Raw genomic sequence first — 21,796 nt, forward strand, 5'->3', positions numbered from 1 at the left:
AGTCTTAACCCCTAGTAACTCAGAAAATGACTTTATTTAAGATAGGGTCTTTAAAGAGGTAATTAAGATCAAATAAGGTCATTAGGGCGGGACCTAATTCAGTCTGACTGGTGTTCTTAAAAGAAGAGATTAGGACCCAGGAAAAATCACATGAAGACACGGCAAAACGATGGCCATCTCCAAGCCAAGGAGCAAGGCCTTGGGAGAAACCAACCCTGCTGACACTTTCGTCTTGGGCTTCCAACCTCCAGAACTGTGAGAAAATGAAATTCTTTTGTTTAAGCCACCCATTCTGTGGTACTTTGTTATGGTACAAATAAGAAAACGGATAATCAAAGAGCTTGTGGCACTTGCTCAGAGTCTCAGAACTAGAGAGAGGTTTCACCAGGATCTGAGTCCAGAGGCTGTGCTCCCAGCCAACAGGAGGTCCTCTAGAACCTACAAGAAAAGAGCGCCACCATCTCAAGAGGACAGTCTGCTTCCACCACGACTCTCCCTCCTTATTCTTCATTTCTTAACTATGCAACCTGCTTCTGGATCTTACCACCTGACGAAAATGCTCTCTCAAAGGTCAAACGTCATCTCTTAATCCCAAATGTTGGATAAGGTCCACTGGCGTTTGGTATCCCTTCTTTTCCCCCTTCTACATCCCCCCAACTCTGTACTCAAAGAGATGAAACGATAAAAACTACAATGCCCAGACTCCATTGCAGTAAGAGTTCTAGGCGTGATTTAGGTTCTGCCAGTGAGATGCTCTGTCGCAAGATTCAGAAGGCCGAGGTGAGGCAGATTGCCATCTTCCTGCTGAAGTGGACAAATGCGGTGCAAGCAGTTCCAGTCCAGCTCTGTGGGTGGAGGGGTGTGGTGACAACAGCAGGAATAGGAGCAGAATGGTGCTCACCACTGGATGTCCACTAGGGTCATGTGAATTTGAAACCAATGGTCCAGCCCTTCATGTTCACTCTTCTTTCCCCCTCAACAATTTCACAAGCACATAATGCCCTGGAATAAATTCTGCTTGACATACCTAAACAATTTCTGTTCCATGCAGTGAAATCTTACTCAGAGAATCCAGCATATTCTTCTCTGTCCTCATCATCTTGATTTCTGTAGCCTTTAGCACACGTGACCTCATCATCATCTTAGCACTTACTCTTCCCAGTTTTTGGTATATTTTATGTTGTTTCATTTTTTTCTGGCACAACATTCTCCCAGCTCCTTTCTCTGTCTCTGATTTCTTTGTCTTTATCTCATTTGTTGGGTTCACTTTTTACTTCCAAATCTTAAGTGTTATCACCCAAGACTCTGGCCTTGATTCTCTTTTTCTCCACACGTACTCTCCCTTGATCACATTTTCTCCCATGGCTTCATCTATAACTTTTAACTAGAGAGTTTTCAAGTGTCACCCCAGCTCCAGAGTCAAATGTTTTATAACTGCTGGAACCTCCTCATATACGCCCTGCTGTCACCTGAGACTCAGCTGAACTCAGCACCCAGCTTTTCCCTGCTCCGCCTCAACCATTTCCAGTAATAGCATCACCATTCGTTGCCATCATGTGCACTCAAAATGCTCTTTGGTCCCCTGTGTCTCTTATTTCCTCTATCCAAACCATGAGATAGATCTCCTTTATTTCTCCTCTTTTCTATTTCTACAATTCTATTGACATGGTTTAGATGTTTATGAACTTATCCAGAGCCTAATGTGCTATTCTTCCTCTAGAATTCTGTTTTCATTCATTGGGCAAACTTTCATGGTGTGCCTACCATATGCAAGGCACTGGAGAAGAAAAAATTGACTATATAAGGTCATGGCCTACAAAGAGTTCGTATTGCAGTAAGAAAGACAGATATGCGCATCTGTGTGTAATGCCCTCATTTGTGTGTATATGTATATGTGAAACATGAAGTAAATTGACATAACAGTGAGGTGAGCACCCTGCAATGGGTTAGACTCTAAGAGCAGTAACTAACTCAAACTTTGATGACAGAAAAGGATTAACAGAGGAAGTGATACTTGAACGGGTCTTGTTGAATGAGGAGGATTTAGACAGGGGAAGAATTGGAAGGATGGCATACATAGGCTGAGGAAAGAGGATGAGGGAAGGGCAGAAGCCGTGTGCATGCCTGCTTGTGAGGAGCTCAAATTGCTGGGAGGAGCTGGAAGAGAGCATGCATGTGTTTGGTCAGGATGTGGAAAGAGGGCCGGAAAAGCAAAATCGGGGCATTTTGAGAAGAGCCTTGAGTATAATATTGCAGAAATTCATACCTCACCTTATAGGCAATGAGGGATCTATTCAATACCTTAAGCCACAGCCATGCCATTTTTATATTTGTTTTTTGAAAGATCCCTCAGAGAGCATTCTGAAGAGCAGACTGGATTTATGCTTTCCTACCTGCATTCCACCAACCCTGAATAGGGTCATGGACACCAACAATTAAATATGGATTTAAATTATGCATGTAACTACGTGCATTTTTTCAAAGAAAGTGTCTATACTGACACTGCCCAATAAAAACGTACTGTGAGCCACATATGTAATTTTAAATTTTCTGGTAACCACATTAAAAAAAAAAAGGAAAGAAGTGAAATTAATTTCAATAAAAAATTTAATAATTTATTTAACCCAGTATATCCAAAATATTATCATTTCAACACTTAAACAACATAAAATATGACTAATGATATATTTTACATCTTCTTTTCCTATGAAATCTTTGAAATCAGGTGTGTATCTTACACTTACAGCACATCTAGATTTGGACTAGCCACGGTTCAAGCTCCCTATAGCCGCGCGTGGCTAGTGGCTATTATACTGGACAGTGCAGGTCTGTACAATTTAATTGACTCTGAAAGTGGCCCACGGCCTACCAGAAGATTAAGAACTACTGAAATGGGAGAGAGGAGTGGCAGAAAGAAAATCATTTCAAAAGTGCATAAAATATAGAAAAAAGGTCTGACCTAGAGGATTCAGAGGACTCATCAGAGGATTCGGGCCTGGAAGGGAGTTGGGGTGTCTGCTCAGGATTCGTTCTGAGAGACACCGAACAACTCCTAACCCCACTGCTTCTCCTCTGACCGCCCTCTCTCCCTAGCTCTCAGACTTTTCCTCTTCTTCAGCAGTAAAGACGTCCTCTTACGTTTGCATGCGTTATTCGACTCTACTGTTTGCAGCTAGGATGACTGTTAAGTCTCTCCGTTTATGCAGGACAGTACAGGTTTACAGCTGTGGTCCCAGTGTAGTGAATAGTGCCTCCTGCCACAATCAAAGTGTCCCGGTTTAGAAGACTGAAGTTCTGTTTTGAAACTCAAAGGCTGAGCATTGAACAAATCCTTTCTGTCTTCCTCCCGTTACAACCCTGCTCGAAAGCATGTTGGCTTACGCAGAATGAGTATACAGAGGAGAGCCCCCGGCTGCGTTTTCAAAATACTCTCTTAACCGCAGAAGAACGACTATCACGATTAACAAACGTCTACATCAAACCCATCGCCCACTCTATACTCAATGGGGAGACACCTGAACTTCTACTCATTACCGCTAAAATCAGAAGGAAAATAACCAAGTCTGTTGACTAACGTCAGTGTTACTGTGAAAGCCCCACAGCCAATAAGATCAGGGACCAGCATTCTGTTAGTTCAGGTTGATTAAAGCAGGGAGATAGGGAAATCAGTGATCTAAAATGTAATTTATGTACAAAACATATATAATCCAACATATAAACAAAAAGCTAGTCTAATATAAATCAGAGGTAGAATTATTAGTTATTCACTAACAGTATCATCAGTCTTACATGGTGTAAAGAAATACATTTCACTTAAATTAAATGTACTGAATGTTACTTTTTTTTTCTCTTTTTTTTTTTTTTTTGAGGAAGATTAGCCCTGAGCTAACTACTGCCAATCCTTCTCTTTTTGCTGAGGAAGCCTGACCCTGAGCTCACATCCATGCCCATCTTCCTCTACTTTATATGTGGGACGCCTACCACAGCATGGCGTGCCAAGCAGTGCCATGTCCGCACACGGGATCCGAACCGGCGAACCCCAGGCCGCTGAGATGCAGAACATGCGAACTTAACCGCTGCGCCACCGGACCAGCCCCTGAATGTTACTTAAAATTATTATATATTAATAAATTACTCTTAAAGTGCTAAATTTTACAACTCAAATAATAAATAGAAGAAAATATAGGCAAAAATTGACTTCATGCCCGGATGGGAGATAGGTTTCAAATTGCAAAACAATGAAAGAAATAACAGAGAAATATATTGATATATCGACAACATACACTTTAAAGCTTGTATGCTATATTTCCAAAGCAGCGCAGGTAAGTGTACAGGGAGGCAATATACTGGGAAAACATTTATGATAAACCTGGCAAAGAGTGAATATCATTACTACGTAAGGAGCTACTGCATGGATTCAGGAAGAATACCAAGATCTTAAAAGTTAAAGGAATAGGGTGTATACAAATGCAGAGTTCACAGAACAGCAAACTCAGATGGCTATAAAACACACTAGAGAAAAGGCTCCTACCACGCTGGTGAAAACAGCACCTCGAGTGGGGTGCTTTCCCCAGGGTCTTCCCGTTGGTGGGCGTCAGAGGGTGCTTCTGAGCCCAGGCTGTCTCACCTCACACCCACGTTCACACTTGGCCACCATACCCTACTGTCTCTTGGATGGTAGAGGCAACTGTAAGCAAATGAATTGGTAACACACTTCGATAATTTAGAACACACGCCCACTTCATTGTCTTGTCATTCCTGTTAAAAACAGCAAACAATAACAAACAAACAACAAATTCCAACTTGGACAAATGAGAAAAACTATTTCAGTGAATGACACGGCTAAAAAGAAACTGGTCATCTCGTACATTATTGAATGACAGTGTGCGGAAAGAAGTTTTCAGGCAATCTGGTGTGTATGAAGCACCTCTAACAGTATTGTGTACTACAGACATTCCTTGAATTTATCACATGCTGCTGAAAACCCACTTGAACGCCAAACGTGGGAAAGCTGACCAGCAGAAAAATAAGTTTCAAAGACAATTGTTCTCCAGTTTTCAAGTGGCCAAGATTCTCCTGAGGGATTCATTTAAATGTCACTTCTAGTTCCAGCTCTCTGTCCTGGTGGAGACGGAGGAATTGATACTCTTGTAAAGTACCCCGGGTTATTCTGACGCAGAAAGTTCACAGGCCACATATTAAGAAATAGTTCTCAGGGGGAGTTTCTATCACCAAATTTCTAAAACCATCACAATATCCTTAATTTCACCTCCCTTTTTAGACACTATCTTTTACAATTTATTTTCAACATTTTATACGTCTTAAATTTTGTTTTCATTATTGAATACACAGTCAAATAACTGAAGGATGGTGAGGTCACAAAATGAGGGCAAAAATTTGTCACTTTGGCTCTATCTAAAAATTTCCATTTTCTATCTCCCCTATCAGTATTCATTTTCTCATTTTCCATGCATCTTTTGTAAAAATAAGTAGGATAAGTAGTATAAAATATTTAAATTATTTGCAAACACTTCCTGTCATAGAAACAATGAAAGTTTCAACAGAAATGTGCTGGGGGCTGGAAAATAGCTGGAATTTTCTTTCTGGGCAAAGAAGATGCAGAGTGGGCAACCTCAGGATGGGAGAGGACCAAGGTACTCAGGCTTATAAGGCGATTTATACGAATAACCTGGGCTTTTTCACTGAGCTCAGCTCTGATTAGAATTCTCTCTGAGGGGTATTGATTACCAATAAATAAGTGTACAAACAAATAAATAAGTGTTAAATTAAAGAAGATACTGCCAGAACTGAAAAGCTTGAAGTAGTTGATGTATGAAATTCCAAATTTAGCTTGTAGCAGGTGGCTAAGGGTGTCAACAAGACAAAGTTAATGTTCTTTAAAAGTTGAATGTACAAAAATCCAGGATCACTTCTCATAATTCACCTTGTAAAATATCCAGGATATACAGATATTTTTACATAGTGAAATTTTTAAAAATTTATTTATAATAGCAATTCTCTGAAAATAATTTAAATATACAATAAGAACAATTGATTAAATGTATCTATAGTCTAGAATGTCATATAACCCCTAAACGATTTACAAATAATCTGATTTCATTAAAATGTTCAGATATAATATTAAATTAAAAAGCAATATGGAAATTTAATATATAGTATGATCTCAATTAAGCAAAAAAGCAGCAGGAAGAAAAGAGAATACTAAAAAGTTAGGGTGAGATTATGAAAGATATCCATTCTTTTAACTGTATATTTCCACACTGTAAAGTGCTTTACAGTAAGAATCCATTACCTTGCTTATGTGGAAATGTTTATTGTAAAATAGAAAGCATGAATTCTGGAATATAGAGGATTCTAATTCATATTCTAGATCCTTGATTTACTGGTGGAAGAACCATCCATTTCTTTACCTGAAAAATGAGAAAAAGGATATCTAAATTAGAGCGTTGTAAGGTTCAATAGACCCTTAAGAGATGTTGGTTCTTTCTCTTAATTTATCCCAATTCAAGTGGAGATGCGGGGAGGAGTTATTTAATAATGCGGCCCTTCAAGAAGACAGCAGAGGACCAAGGTGCTCAGGCTCATAATGGAATTATATGAATGCCTTGGAGTCTTAGACTAAGCTGAGCTCTGTCTTACTGCCTCTCTAGGGGTGACTGCAATGCACACATACATATACCCAGACATAAATATTAACTCAAATTAAAGAATCTTCTTGATAATATGAAGGCAAAGAATGGACTCTGACTCAAGAGCTCGTGGCAAGGACACAGAGTGCTTCTATTCATTTTGATTTCTTCACCCACCCAGGGTCTAATTCCGCTGCCTGTGTTAGAAATCAATGTTACCTATCAATTTCATTCCCTTTATTAACTGCTAACGTGCTGACACTTGGATACAGAATTTTAATCAATATTTTCTTATGGTGAGCCACATGCATTTTTTCTATATTCATGAATTTCTGAATTCACATAACCCGATTGTTACCCATTCCCCATAGATCTGTGACTCCACGACCCTGTCTATGTAATGACTCTTGATGAGAAAGTCCCTAGCAGGGCACCAGCTGGGGAGGAGCCCTCACCCTAGCTTTTCTCCTGGGACAGCCCTGCAGTCCTTCTGGGGCTGAGCTTGCTCTGAGGCTGGCCAGCTGTCCTCCTGTCACTGATCCTGCAGGGAGATATGTCACTTTCAGAAGTTCGTGTAGGGCAGCCTAAGATTCACATGAATACAAGACGGGGGTCAAATGCTGTTCTGTGCTTCTGTTCCCTTCCCAATATATCAGGAGCGTGTGCTTCGGGTCCTTCCAGGTGCAGGAACGTGTGCAGAGGGGAACGGAAGCAGCGTGAGGACTGTTCTATTTTCATTCTGGCTCTGAACTGGAGAGGGGTGACCCCATCTCCTCTGCAAATAACCTGGACCAGAGTTTAAGAAGTAATAGCATTGTATATTGCCCTTCTTAACAGAAATTAATTACAAATGAATACCTCCTATTATTTATAAGCACAGCTGGTAGAAATAATCTCTTCAGAGTATTTAAATTCTGCCTGCTTCTCCAGGAACTGCTTTGAGATGCAATCAACGGACGTTCTGCAGCAGTCAGGCAACACGTCTATTAAACCGAATATACTAGAAGATGGAGAGGAGCAGCGTTCCTTACTGCAATGGCACTAGCACCCTTTTGTTCATTTAAGAAAGCTTGTTTTACATCCACTACAAAGAATTCTGCTAGGTACCACAGGGGCGTCATTCAAAAATGCCCTGTTCAAACATCTGCAAGAGGAAGAGTCATTGCTATCCCAATTTTACAGATGAGGAAACTGGGACTGAAAGAGGTTAAGCACTGATGGAGCGAGGTTTGAACCTGAGCCATCTGATTCCAGAATCCTTTGTCTTAATTATGAAACTAATCTATCTCCTATTGTGGTACCAACACTGTTTTCCAGGGAGCTTACAACCAAGTGGGCGCAAGGGAATATGTTTACCGAGAACAGCAAGACAAAGAGAGACTTTCTATAGTGAGGACTGTAGAAAGGGAGAATGCCTGATCCACTATGGACAGCAAAAAGTGAAGGAGAAGGTGGCATCAGGCTGATCTAGAAGCAATGGCATAAATTTTCAAGGTGGAGAAGTATTTCAGAAAAAAGGAATTGTCTGTGGGAAACTATGGAGGCATACATAACTGTGTGTACCACTGCTCAGCGTTTTGCTTACATTACAGCTTGTTCTTACACAAAGTTAGATGGTAAAGATTAATATTCCCATTTCGCAGATGTGGAAACTGACTTATGGAAGAAAGCTGATAAGTTATTAAGGCTGGTAAGAATTAGAGCCTCGATTTGCTCTTGTCCCTCTTAGGGGGCATAAGACTATTTGGAGAACCCGAATAAAGAAGGAAAGGGGGGAAGCAAGACAGACCCAGAGGGTCTATAGGTCTGGATGTTTGGTCAATCCTCGGCTCCTTCCACTGCTCCACACCTCCCAGCTTGTCAACCCAATGTCCTCTATGGCCACACGATGGGAAATGAGCTTCAGCAACATTCACCAAGTGAGTCCCAGGTGCATATGAAACTTAGATCCAGAAAGAATATGGCACTAGAGTGAAGAAAAATGGAGCTTGGAAGAGAGGACTGAGCATGGAACCAGAAACATTCTTTTTTGATGGGAATTTCATTACATCGCACTCACAATAGTATAATATCCAGTGTAAGTAAGATCAGCAGATGTTTGTCTACTAACAACGTGCTGGATCTCATCTATGCAAAAGAGTTCTGGTCTGTCAAAAGTGACCTGAGAAATGTGTAGTATCAGTCAGCTTGGGTTCTGTTATGCTACAGTCGCTAAACGACCACAACATCTCAGTGGCTTATGATGACTAAGGTTTCTCTCTCACCCTGAGGTCTGTCTCAGAGCAGCTGTGTCTCTGCTTCATGCCATCCTTATTCAGGGACCCAAGGACCTCGCTTGTCTCCTGGAAGAGAAAAGAGAGGAAGTGCTGGACCGTGCAAGGCTCTTAAAGCTTTGTTTTGGAAGTGCACATGTGACTTTTGGACATATTCTAATGGCCAGCGTAAGACAAATTGCCAAGCCTTGGTCAGGAGAGAGGGGGAGTATATAATCCTCTCTTCGGGATGGGTCCTGTAGGGCCAGGAAGTGAATATTTTGAACAATAATACAAATAACCACCATCAACCACTTAATTTAAACAGTATTCCTATCAAACAAAACAGATTGGAATCCCTTGTTTGGAATTATACTCCAAGCCAGTTTACAATCTACATAAGGACATCACCTTTCCATTAACAAACTATTCAGTCAGTTAATTTTTTCATAAATTCATTTACAAAATAAGTTATTCAACTGCCCGTTACTGGGTGGAGCAATGGACCAGGCATAGTGGTAGGCACTGGATGCAGAAAGTCAAATGAGACACAATCCCTGCCCTTACGGAGCCCAGAGACTTGTCATAGTCACACATGGCCTTAATCTGTTCGAAAATGGAAAGAGCCAGCTTAGTCTCTCCCCATAAGGCACGGCTCCGAACGATTTGGGATTATTTCTAAAATCAAATCAGTAGACTCCAGCATGGGTGCCGAAAGCAATCCCAGAGCGCACACTCCTCCGTCTGTCTTGAGCAGCTTCAACTCCTCCCTCTTCATTCAAAGGCTGATTCATGAACTTCCGGAGCCTCTCTAACCACAGCATTGGGTTCGCCTGCTCTATTGAGCTTGGACTCCTTATCTTATTAAGGATTTTCTGTGGACCAGGCACTAGGTAAACCCTCTGAAGAAAAATCTAATTTAATCCTCCTGGAACTCTACACTGTAGGTATTTTTAACCCTATTTTACATATATAGGAAAACTGAAACCCAAGCAAAAAAAGCAGAAATACCCAAACAGTAAGTGATTCAGGATTCAAACCCAGTGTTGACATTGAAGTCCACGCACCAAATAACAGCGCAATAACGTTCATCATCTAAAACTTAGCCTGAAGTTAATCTTCTAACTTCTCAGATTATGGGAGCTGCTCCCGTATTCCGCTGGGATCTTTTCTTCACATAGACTGCTTTCCAAGGAGGAGAAATTCACACAACTTACCCCAAGCACCAGGATATTTAGTGTAGGAAGGAGCACAGAAACAATGGAAATATAAGTGGAGCCCATGGAAGCTAAGAAAGATTGAACAACTGAACCTCATCTTGTCTTACATTAGAACTTCAGAGATGACCACTTTAAGCATGACCATAACTAAAATATTCTCTTTTCTTTGATTTTCTGACTATTTAAGCTTATACTATTGCTATCAACTGCCAACTGTAGATAGATGAGGATAGCTAGATAGATAGGTAGGTAGATAGATTAGATAGATAGACAGATAGATAGATAGGTAGGTGGATAGATTAGATAGATAGACAGATAGATAGATAGGTAGGTAGATGGATGATTGATGCATACACACATTCATACGTACATAGACAGATGATAGATAGACCGCCCTAGTTTAAGATCCTTAGAAAAGGAAACCTGATTGACCACCAACCACCATTATCTCTGCATGGGTGGCAGATTGGCTGCCTCTGAGTCCAGTCTAGTCTGGTATCTGTAGTCATAGGGGCAGGTGAGTATGATGCATCCACGCCCACCGATGGAACTATCTAAGGCTGCTTCCTATGCTGGTCTATGAGGTCAGGGGCAGGAGCTGTGGCAGTGGCCGGCACCATGATGGGACTGTCCTGGCTACTACCTCAGCTGTATTCTATTTTAGCCATCTTTTATATTCACTGTCTATCCTATGTCCTAAGTACATTAGGTCAAAGGTGGTTCTGTCTTCCCTTCGCTCTGATTCTGCCCTCTTCACCTCTTCCCATTCATATCTCAGAACGAAGAGTACAGTGCAGAGGCCTTGCTGACATCTAATAAGCATGAACTAATGAATCAAAAAACCCACAGCCACCTGCTCCCTGGGTCTTAAGGGAAAATATAGGGCTTGAGCTGAATATGTGGTCATTCTCTTTCCTATTAATTTCCCAAGCTCCTCTGTGGGTTGTGCTCTCTGCTCCACTGGGGTGACACAAACATGACAGATGGTGCTCTCATGCCCAAGGAGTTGATTCTGCAACACAGTCAGGGCTATATTTTTTGCTATAAAACTCTTATAAATAAATCATGCATTTGGGGCAGGAATATTGTGACACAAGAAAGATAAATGCTACTCCATACATGTAAACAATAGAAATTTGTGGACAGTAAGAGTATAGATTCATATATATCAGTGAATCATAAATAAATATTTCATTTGGAGATTTTGAGGTAAGTATGCATTAATAAACAGAGTTTCTGTTTTTTTATAAAACAAAGACTTTCATCTGATGGGAGAATACATACTTAAATTGAAGAATTTTATGTTTTCATGGATCACAATCCTTTTAATAATTTAAAAATTAAATGTGATAATCTAAGGAAAATGATTACAGCTATAAAAGGACTAAACCAGTATTTATGAATTTATCCAAAAATTGATAGGTTAAAAGAAAGTTACTCAGATGAATACACAGATAACTGGGGAAAAAATATCAGCAATAAAACAGCACCCAACCTAGCTTGGAAAGAAAATAAATGAGTAGATATAGAAAAAGATCAAGAATGTGATGCCTATAACACTAGAAATGTCATCAGTCTTCAGTATACTAGTTTTGTGGAAATCGCATATCTTTAAACAGTAGAGAAAGAATGCAACCTCTTTTGTTTTTCTTCTATTTTTAAAAAGATTTTTATTAAAAATGATACATATTCATCATTGAACATGTCCAAAAGTGGTTAAAAACCATCTATAATCATCTTTAGTCCAGAAATAGACTTAGATCACAATCATAACCTTTTTTTACTTAATAACATACCATGAAGATCCATCAATGAAACTACAAATTCTTTTATAATATTTCAAAAGTCCATAAGAAAATCAAAGATGCTGTCAAACTAAATAAACCCTGGATCATCCAGCGTGACCTTTTTCAGCAATGCTTTTATAATCTCTTTAGATGATCAGAGCCCTTTCCTTGTCCACCTCAGTGACTGGGAAATCAGCAATTTGCCAGGAAATCTAATTTGAGAAGTCCTTCCCCATCCTGAATTTTGTCCACCTCCTTTAACTTCTTCTCAGAAGATTGCTGGGCTTGAAATTCATTTCAAGTTATTTCCACCCTTTAGTACCATGACCATAACTGAATCGCATTACCTTACCATACAAACTTTATCTATGAAATTAGGCTAATAATATTTACCCTATATTCCCCATAGGATTGTTTGAAGATTCAAGTAAGAAAATATTTGTGAAAATGACAATACATTTAAAGCGTACATGAATAGTAAACGTATTTCCTCTTCCACATTTATTATTTGAAAATTGTTATCCCCTTCATCCCAAGTCCCTTCTCCAAGATAAATTGCCCAATTCTCTCCATCATCTCTTATAAATTATAATATCTAGAATCATTGTCTTATCGACGCCTCTGGATACACGCCAATTTGTGAATGTCTCTCGTAGAAAGTGCCACACTGAACGAAACAGGGCGATCCTGATGTGGCTGAATGAGTGGGAAATAAAATAGGATTGTGCTGCCGTTGATCTGCCTGGCAGTCCACTATTGTGCATGCTGAGATGCGAGAGTTTTAATAATTGCTACCATCTAGGTCATTTATAAAGGGCTAACTGAACTGCAGCATTTGAGAAATGTCTTTAAAAAAAATCTTTTAAAAATAGCAAAATGATCAAAAGGATAAATGTAGAAGAATAAATGCAAACAATTTATTTTCTCCTAATCACACAACTAACTGGGTAGAAGAGTCATCTCCCTAATCATCCAGCCTTGCTCTTCCTTAACAAGGAAAGAGGGCTTGAATTATTACCTAAAATGAAGTATAACATTTATCTGTAACTTTCAGTCATCCATGATTTTAGTTACAATGTCTTTCCAGTGATATAAAGAGCTATAATGAGCCTCAAAAATAACAAGCAGAAAATATAACAATCTGTTTGTCTTTATCAGTCGCTTTTTTTCCCTAAACGGACAATTCTGAGAAAGGACAAGTTATTGGCAACTTATCTGAACATATCATGATCTATCCTAGAATAAATGTGTAAAATAACTAGGTACCAAGCTGGTCAGATGATTTCCTGAACTGTTGGTGCTTCTGTGCAAAGGCGGGCAGGAATCACAATCTGTCTGTTAACATTTCACTTTCCTTTGAGTTGAACAATTTGTATAGAAAAGTAATCTCCAAAGGATAAGAAGGAGGGCGGTCACTCAATCTCCAGCTCTGCTAGCTGTCTACCTTCAGAACCCAAAGCGAATCATTTTATCATTCTCCGACTCTATTTCTCCACCTGGAAAATCTGGGAAGTCTTACCCACGACTCTTTTCTTCCTGAGACTGTGGAGACCTTTAAAGGAAATGCACTCTACACATTCAAAGATTTATGATAGTGTTATTTTTTTTTAACTCCCTACCTCAGGAAAGGGAATGGATTGGAGTTGTGAAAGTAATACGGATATGCCATTTGAGGTTGGGCTGTGGTTGGGAGAAACCAAAAACCAAATGTGGTTTTGTTGTGTATTTATTTTGTCAATTTCAGCTGATTTCAGGTTGACCCATTCTGAAAATAAGGCTTCATTTCAGAATTCCTGGAATGGGCCCAAATAGGAAAAGCAAGCAGGTAGTCTACTTGGTGATAATAAATTTCAAGAACTAACTATTGTTGCCTGTGATTTTGCAAAAAGATATGTTATGATCTGGGCTGGAACCAGAATATCAAATACCAAATAGTATACAAAGGGATAGCATTAGAAAAAATTAAGTCAAAAATCAAAATAGAGCTCAGTGATTTCAGAAGCAATGGCTTCTTGTCAAGAATAACTGTCATTAAAATTTCCATCAGCACCAGTGAAAATGATTTTGGGGGAAAGACTAAGGCCAGGTCTGTTTTATAAAACACAGGGAAACTTTATTTTATTCCTAATTTTTCCATCCAAGTTTGTAAGATCCCAGAAGATTTTTCTTGGGCTCTTTCTCTACTGAGGGGACAAAGATTTATCTCTATTGATATACGCAGATTAAAATTTTTAATCCGGGAAACTTTATCAGCAGAGTCTGACGGGTCTTCTTTGGCTAGCGAATCACCTTAAAGGAGACTCGGTCTTGAGACTGTCAGTGGAGAAAAAACCAAAAAATAATAATAAGAGGAAGCGCGCAGGCGTCGTGAGAGCCTTCTGACAGAACTCACCGAGCCCACGCAGCGCGAGGAGTGGTCTGCGTCATAGTCCCAAATTCTCTGGATGCAGAAGAGTCTGATTTGCATTAGAAACCTCTGCATTCAATAAACAAAAATAGGGATAATAATGACCAAAGCGCTATTTGGAACAGAAAACAACTCAATGAGTGTTTTCCATTGAATTCATTCAAGATTTTATTACTTGAGCTCTCACTTAGTTTATTAGGCTCAGCTTGCTTTTAATTTCAGAGGCCTCAGTTATGCAAAACAAAAGGAGCCTGGGGGTGTGTGAGCGTGTGCGTGTGTGTGTGTGCATGCGGATGTATCACACACAGGCTTTGTACATTCTTCACATTGCAAACCCATCAACAAAAGGAGGAAGAAGATCTGAGGGGAATGAGTGGTTTTTGCGGATTTAGGGGATGGAGAATTTCTCTACATAAACAAGAAGGTTTGGATTGGAAGTCTGCTAAAAAAAATGTTACAGCTGACCACAAGGTTGTAAATCCACAGACTGGAAGGAGGAAAAGAGAAACATTGCAAGCGACTGAAGTGTGTGTGGCTGCAATGTTTGTGGCTTAGATGAGAAACAAGCGCTGAGTGAAAGCGAGAAGGGGGGTGGCTGGTGTGATTTGTTTGGTGTTCAGAGCCAATAGAAATCCCAGACTGTGATAATATCCCCATGCAGCGCCGAGAGGAGTCAGAGCTAAGCCTCGGGCTCCTTCCACATCTGCAGGGCTGCCAGCCCGGGCTGCACACTCGGCCCGCGCTGCTTATGGGCGTCTTCTGGCGGCCGGCTGCGGTCCAGCTGAGCGCGGCAGCGGGAGACCAAACTTAAACCCCGCAGTGGACTCTATAACGCAGAGAAAGAGAGAAGGGACCCGAGGAGGAGGCTTCCATCACGTCATTGCAGGTATGCAGCTTGTCACGAGTAATCGGACACAGACACGGTTTCTGATTTCTATCTTCACAAGGCACTTAAAAGTAATTGACATTGTTTGTTCCCTTGCCGGTCAGAATAGAAAGCACTGAACGAACCTCTCGCCTGATTCACCGGTGATAATTAAAGCTGTTAGCTGCGTCTCGGGGGCCACAAGGTTTATTCACCTATTCAGTTATCCGTGGGTGTAAAGCAAGGACCTTCAAACTTGACCGTGAGCTCTTTTTTAAAATAGCTTCAATACCTGCATGCTGTCATGCAGCCCATTTGTATGTCTTGGCGATCTTTATTATAATTATGATGTATAGCAAGTCAGTCACCATCTGATTGTTAGAAAGTGGGAACATTCCCATCTACCTATCAGGTTAATATCTTCCCCAGAGGAATAGGAACCACAGTGGACTTGGGCATGGTTTTGATTTTTAAAGCGTGTGGCCAAGGAGGACTAATCTCATGAGTGAAAAATCAATGTATCACTATTCTATAGTGCAAGGAGAAAAAAGAGAGAAGGGAGAGAGGTATTTTTAAATGTGGTTGTCAGTGACTCTTCTTGTGTACCTGATTCATTTTTACACCGTCTTATGTGTCGCAAATGCATTTGTATTCTGCACCCACAGGCAGGATGAGTTCCAGGACCTCATGTACTATGTTGAAAAGTCATGAGTTGGAACTGTGTCATAAATATAATACTTGTAAGGAAATGTCAATTTTTGGTTTAATTTTATTTGATCCTAACATTGGTAGACTTCTGGCCATTTTTTTCTTTTTCTTTCTTTATTCCTTTTATTTTGAGACATGAGTTTTGTAAAAAAAAAAAAAAAAATCTGTCTCCTGAGATTTAACCATGTTTGATTTTGAATTTTGAAAATGGTTATATAACTTTTTTCCCCTGTTGATTACTTGTGATTAAATTAACATGACTTAATGATCTCGGTCTTTCCCTGGAAAAGTCAGAGGGGACTGAACGAAGGCTCAGTGAAAAGATGAGTCTTGCTTTGGGCGATCCTCAAGTATCAGTGTGCAACTGCTCCTAATCCCTATGAAAAGGGCTTGCCCTGCAGTGGAGAACAGACACAGGTCGGAATTCTAGCTCAACAAGAGAAGGAGGCTGCAGCAGGTGCAGGAGCAATCGAACATGTTATCTCACGTCTAACTAGCACGCTTCTCAGTGGATTCTTAGTGGATCATATCCAAACCATCCATTGATAACTCACAATCAATTCCCCACTCAGTCATGCCTGGTGTTCAGGGCAATGCTGATCCCAACATGTGTGCCTGATCAAGGAAGATAAAGAATTTGTGAGAGAGGCATGTGGTTTACATATCACCATAGAGGATTTACATTGACTTTGTTTTTTATCAGATGAACATATTCTTTTGTCATTAAGAGAAATTTGGAGTCATGCAAACTGTCCATATTTTTGCCCATTGCCAGATTTGAATGATTTAAGAGGGTAATTTTGAAATTGTGTCAAAGAATAGACATGGCAGGTGAATATTATATTTAGGAGAGAATGTTTCTATTTCATAGATGAATATTTTTCTCTTTTTACATCACAGAGGAACCTGATTGTAAAGAATTTACCTATTCAAATAAATGCAAGTTAACTGATCTAACTAAATTCTCTTCTTAAAAGGGTAGTTTTGTATCACTATGAACATTTGTCAATCTTCTGTGAATATAATATCTGAAATAAATTTCCATCTCATCATTCAAACTCTAAAGCAATGTTGGACATGTTGGTAGTGACAGTAGATGTGAGACTGAATATATACATGCACTTTGTATGGACTGAGACACTGATGGCTTTTCAAAGATATATATAAACCATACTTTGATTACCCATTGTTTTGTGCTATCATCCTTCATTGAGAGAGAGAATCGAAAGTTCATTCACGTGCATCTTAGCCAGCCAGAGCTCTAGATACCCTTAAGGTATAAGTTTGGTAAAGTTTAAACAAGGTACATGCCTCTAAATCTCTTGAAAGTAAACACCTCTTCCTTAGCCCTCCTCTTCTTCTAAAGCAAAGGCGAGGAGTTAGACTGAGTTTGGGCGCCGAGTTCTTATTGATAGGGAGAGGACTGGCCGGCCTGGGTCAAGGACGAACACGGAGAGACAACAGACGCAGGCACACAGCTGATTAGACAAGTCACGTTTGTCCTCCAGACCTGCTACAGCAATCACGCCAGGTGGCAGGCATTTTCTTAGTATCAGGGTCCTTTAAGTATTTAGGAGAAAAGTAACAAATTATTTCAACCAGGGGAAATGTTCCAAGTATCGAGCTTGAAACAAGTCCCACAAAGGACCAATACATAAGACAAATTGTTTTGAAGGGGAAAGTATGCAATTCTAAGTGAGGGCTCTGGTGCCGTCTACCTCTCTGTTTGCTGTGCTGTTCTCTTCCTACCACAGAGTTCTCTTTTTCTATCGATTGCAACTACCACAGGTTTCTTTTTCTAATAACGTGTAGAATTAGTTTTGATCACACAGCAGGGTAAAATATGGTCCTCAAACCATTCATCTAAATGCAGACCACTTCAGAATATTTCCCATTGCCACCACCTCTGGTTGGGAGGAGGTCTTTGCTTGGCTAGCGCATCCATAGGAGCCAGCCCGGGGTGGAGCACTGATTTGCAGAGCAGAGTCCCAGAGCCATGTGGGAGAACAGGATGAACAGGGAGAGTGTCGAAGCAAACACGGAATGAAATGAGAGGGTAGAAAGATGGGCATCCTTGAATATAAACCCAGGAGCCCAAGGAATAATAAGTTTATTTTCTCAAATTAGCCCCAAGTATACTCTTTTGGTGAGATTTCCTAAATATGTTAAACAAACTCTCATGTACCTCACACACAGGTATGGGATGAGAATAAATACATGTGATTGCTGCTAACACTCCTGTTCATATAGACCAGGAGAGGGCAGCATGCAAACTCTGAAAAGAGATGCCTTCTCTTGACCAGGGGGTGACTCCAATCCCCAAATGGCTAAAACATGTCCCCCTAACGTTGTGTACCCTCCTCCTTTAGGAAAGCAGCATCTAGAGTCTTAAAAAGGGATACACCATTCAGAAAAGTTTGCTGCTATCTTTGCCTCCTTCTGGCAAAACAAGGAAAGCAGTAGATTTAACAGAGAACTCAATTTCCCTTTCTTTTTAATTAGCTTTACTCTTTGAAGCTCTTGGGTCTTTATCTTTACTCTGTCGGCAGATGGGTGGGAGAAAGGGAAGCAGAATACAAAGGAAAGAGGAAAAGAAAGAATGGGGTTTCTTGAGCTGGTTCTGCAGGGGAACTGTGTCCGAGCTGCTTTGTCAGTAGACCCGGCCTTAAGCAAGTCTCAAATGTAAGTCCGGGCCCACAAGGATACATTTTGTACGCTGACGATCAATCGTACCTCCAGAAGCTGAGCAAATTTGGTTTCAAAATGGAAGAGCTGGAATAGCTTCTCTTAGTGGGATCCAGAGTCTAAGATACGTGTTAAAAAATAAAAATTATGTGTCTGCCTCTTAGAAGCTCAGAGAAGTCAAATGTAGTCCATGTGAAACCTAATCCCAACTTTTTAAAACTCACAGCTAAAAGCTGTTTCCTTGTGCTGTTCATGAATCAGTCATATTCTAAGGACAAACTATAAATGTGCATAGAAGAGAGAAATAATCACTCTTAAAGTGGGCCACCTGTGACTGGCAGTGATCATCTCTATGTGATTAATCCTAATTTAGCTAGGTTGGTGATTTTAGCTTTAGGAACACCCTTGTCTCTTTGCCATCTTGGATTCAGCCACCGTATAACTGGCTACTGTTTGGGTGCTCTGCTTTGGCAGCCTGGGGTTGGCAAGTTCAGATGCTAGGCACGGACCTAGCACCGCTTGTCAAGCCATGCTGTGGTAGGCATCCCACATATAAAATAGAGGAAGATGGGCATGCATGTTAGCGCAGGGCCAGTCTTCCTCAGCAAAAAGAGGAGGATTGGCAGTGGATGTGAGCTCAGGGCTAATCTTCCTCAAAAAAAAAAAAAATCAATGCAATAAAACAATGTCTGAGAGGCCCAGGCCAAAAGCCTTCTAGGTGAAAAAGCAGAGGTTACTCCTGAGAGAGGAGAAGGCAGAAGGGATGGGGGGCTGGGGCTGGGTGCACTGGGGTGAGGGAAGCCATGACATCTGTGTCAAGAAGGACTGATTCTGAGGTTTCTGGAGGGGTGATCCTGGGGGGCCTGGGGGACCGGCCCCCCAGGAGCTTGTGTGCATGAATGAGGACTTAGAAGCTCTGATCACTACTTCTCTCTGGTGCCACTGTACTCTGCTAGGAGGTGTGTGCCCTTGAATCAAAGCAGAGGGTTTTTTCAAGGACAAAGTAAAGATTCCTTGGTGTCTGGGAGGAAAGGGAGGTCACTGTGTGTCTCCCCCATTTTGAACCAGATTAGCCTCTGCTGTACTCCCACTTACTGTCTGGAACTACTACGTGGTGCCCCAATGCTGGGAAAGCTTGGATGAAAGGAGAAGATTCATCCAGAGTCGCCATGGAACCAAACACGATGCTGTAATAGTCAGGTATTAGCGAGGAAGACAGGGAGAAATAAATCTGGGGTGGGAGGGGTCGGGGAGTATGGCAGGATTTATCGCCCCAAGTCTAAGACCAAGAATCTCCACTGTTGTTTCTCAGTTTTTAATGTAGCTCTTCCCAGCTCCTTTAAGTCAAGAAACTCTGGGTTCCATCTCCCTTTTCTAGATTATTTTCCTGTAAAGCAATCTCTGGCTGGAGGGGAAGTCTCTTTGAAGACACCTACCTGATTGAGAGGGAAAGCAGGGCACGTAAGATCGTAAGCTTCTCGGGGATACAATATCCTTCCTAACAAGACAGACTTGAGGGTCTGTTCCCTAAGAAAACATTTCTGAATTATGAATGCAAGGGGATTAGAAACAAAGGAAATACATGACTTATGGAAAAATCCTCTTGAAGGAAAGTTTTTGAAGGACGTGACGCCAAGAACACAAAGATTCCCAAGCATGACTTTCATGGTACGGATTAGTAGCCGTTCCAAGCTGAAATTCTCCTCTCCTATAATTTATTTAAACAATGAGAGAAGGGAAAAAAAGAGAACACGTCAAGCAGGGGACACTCGACCAGCTCATGTGAAATGCTCAGTTGACTTTGTCCAGTACAAACAGCATCTGTGTTAAAAATATTATTCAACCTGGCACTGCAGCTGCGCTTCCAACGCCTGGAAGGAAGCTAATCTTATCTGCGGAAAACTAGCCGCCTCGCTCTGCTTTTATGCAATTATAACACGAACCCTGGATAATGCATTATATTTTCTAATTATAGTAGCAGCATTTGGGGAAAGTTGATAGATGTGTGATGTTGTACTTTCATAGTTAATAAAAATTTGGCAGCTCTATAATGAGGTTTCCCTGCCAATTGCTTTTGCTGGGAATATAAATTTCATCAAATTTTCAAGTGACCTTTAATTTTCCCTTATTAACCATTTTACCAATTAAGATTCATCTAACATTTGTTGAATGATTAACATATGCCACATTAGACTAGACATATTTGTGCAGATTATCTAGTTTGATCTTCACAACACCCCTGAGGGTTTATTTTCTGCAAATTTTATTGATTAAGACGATTGGTTGTAACCAAAACATTTGATAGCTGAGAGCATAACCATTCACATAAGCATGCATTCAACAGATATCTACTGAGCTGCTTCTTTGTGTAATAATAGCAACAGCAGCGGCAAAAACAATAACAATAGTAAAATATTATGGGTATTATCACCAGGGTGACCCCTTATATTATATTTTCACACACACTGTTGCATTTACTTCCTGTGTAAGCCTGTTATTCACAAGTACAAAAACAAAAACAGCAAACATCTTTCCATAGCACTAGCTAAATAACTGAAATTACATAAATGAAAATAATCTTGATTGATTTAGGTTCATTTCTATAGGAGGGTCTCATTTGATCAAGCATAAGCGGATGAAAATATTCACCCTCAAGCCTACAGCTTGAGAGAAAAATAGATGTGTGTTGGTTTAACCCCTCGGCTAAGACTGTGCTCATGTCTTGGGCCACATCCCTTAGCCCACAAAGACCACCCCTCATTGTTCCTTATGAAATATTTGGAGCAATTCAGAAATGTGGAGCGTCAGGCATACATTTCCAAGACTTCAACCTGACCAACAATATGGAACAAATACTTAAGATATCTCATTTCTGTGAACTCAGAGAATATAAACTTTGGAGGAAGCAGACAAGAAACTTCGCTTTGTTTCGGACGGAAATGATGTTAAGACTCCTTTGACCTAGAAGAGCGTTATCTGGTTGCTATTAAGATTTATTGACCAGAGAAACTTAGGAGCCTTGGGTTGGCCCCTGTTCCTGTCTTCCTCACTTGAGGTGTGACCTTTGGGAAAGCCTACAGTCTCTCCAGTTCACTCTCCACAAGGAAGATCTCATTCCAGCCCTCAACATCAGGTCTACACATTTCCTTCTGTGATAATAGCTGACATTTCTTGAAGGAAGATTATTTGCTAAAGACTTTATTGATATCATCTAATCATTAC

At 40.5% G+C, this 21,796-nt stretch overlaps 1 protein-coding gene across 1 annotated transcript in view; it reads left to right on the forward strand.

Annotated features, from left to right (window-relative positions):
- The first annotated feature begins 15,006 nt into the window (after positions 1–15,006).
- GREM2 (gremlin 2, DAN family BMP antagonist) overlaps positions 15,007–21,796 on the forward strand; it is a 101,749-nt gene continuing 94,959 nt past the window's right edge. Inside the window, exon 1 of the mRNA XM_046680069.1 lies at positions 15,007–15,202. The gene's annotated coding sequence lies outside the window, so the exon portion shown is untranslated. The remainder of the gene's footprint in view (positions 15,203–21,796) is intronic.

Source organism: Equus quagga, chromosome 12, assembly GCF_021613505.1.
Source record: "Equus quagga isolate Etosha38 chromosome 12, UCLA_HA_Equagga_1.0, whole genome shotgun sequence".
Classification (NCBI taxonomy): domain Eukaryota; kingdom Metazoa; phylum Chordata; class Mammalia; order Perissodactyla; family Equidae; genus Equus; species Equus quagga.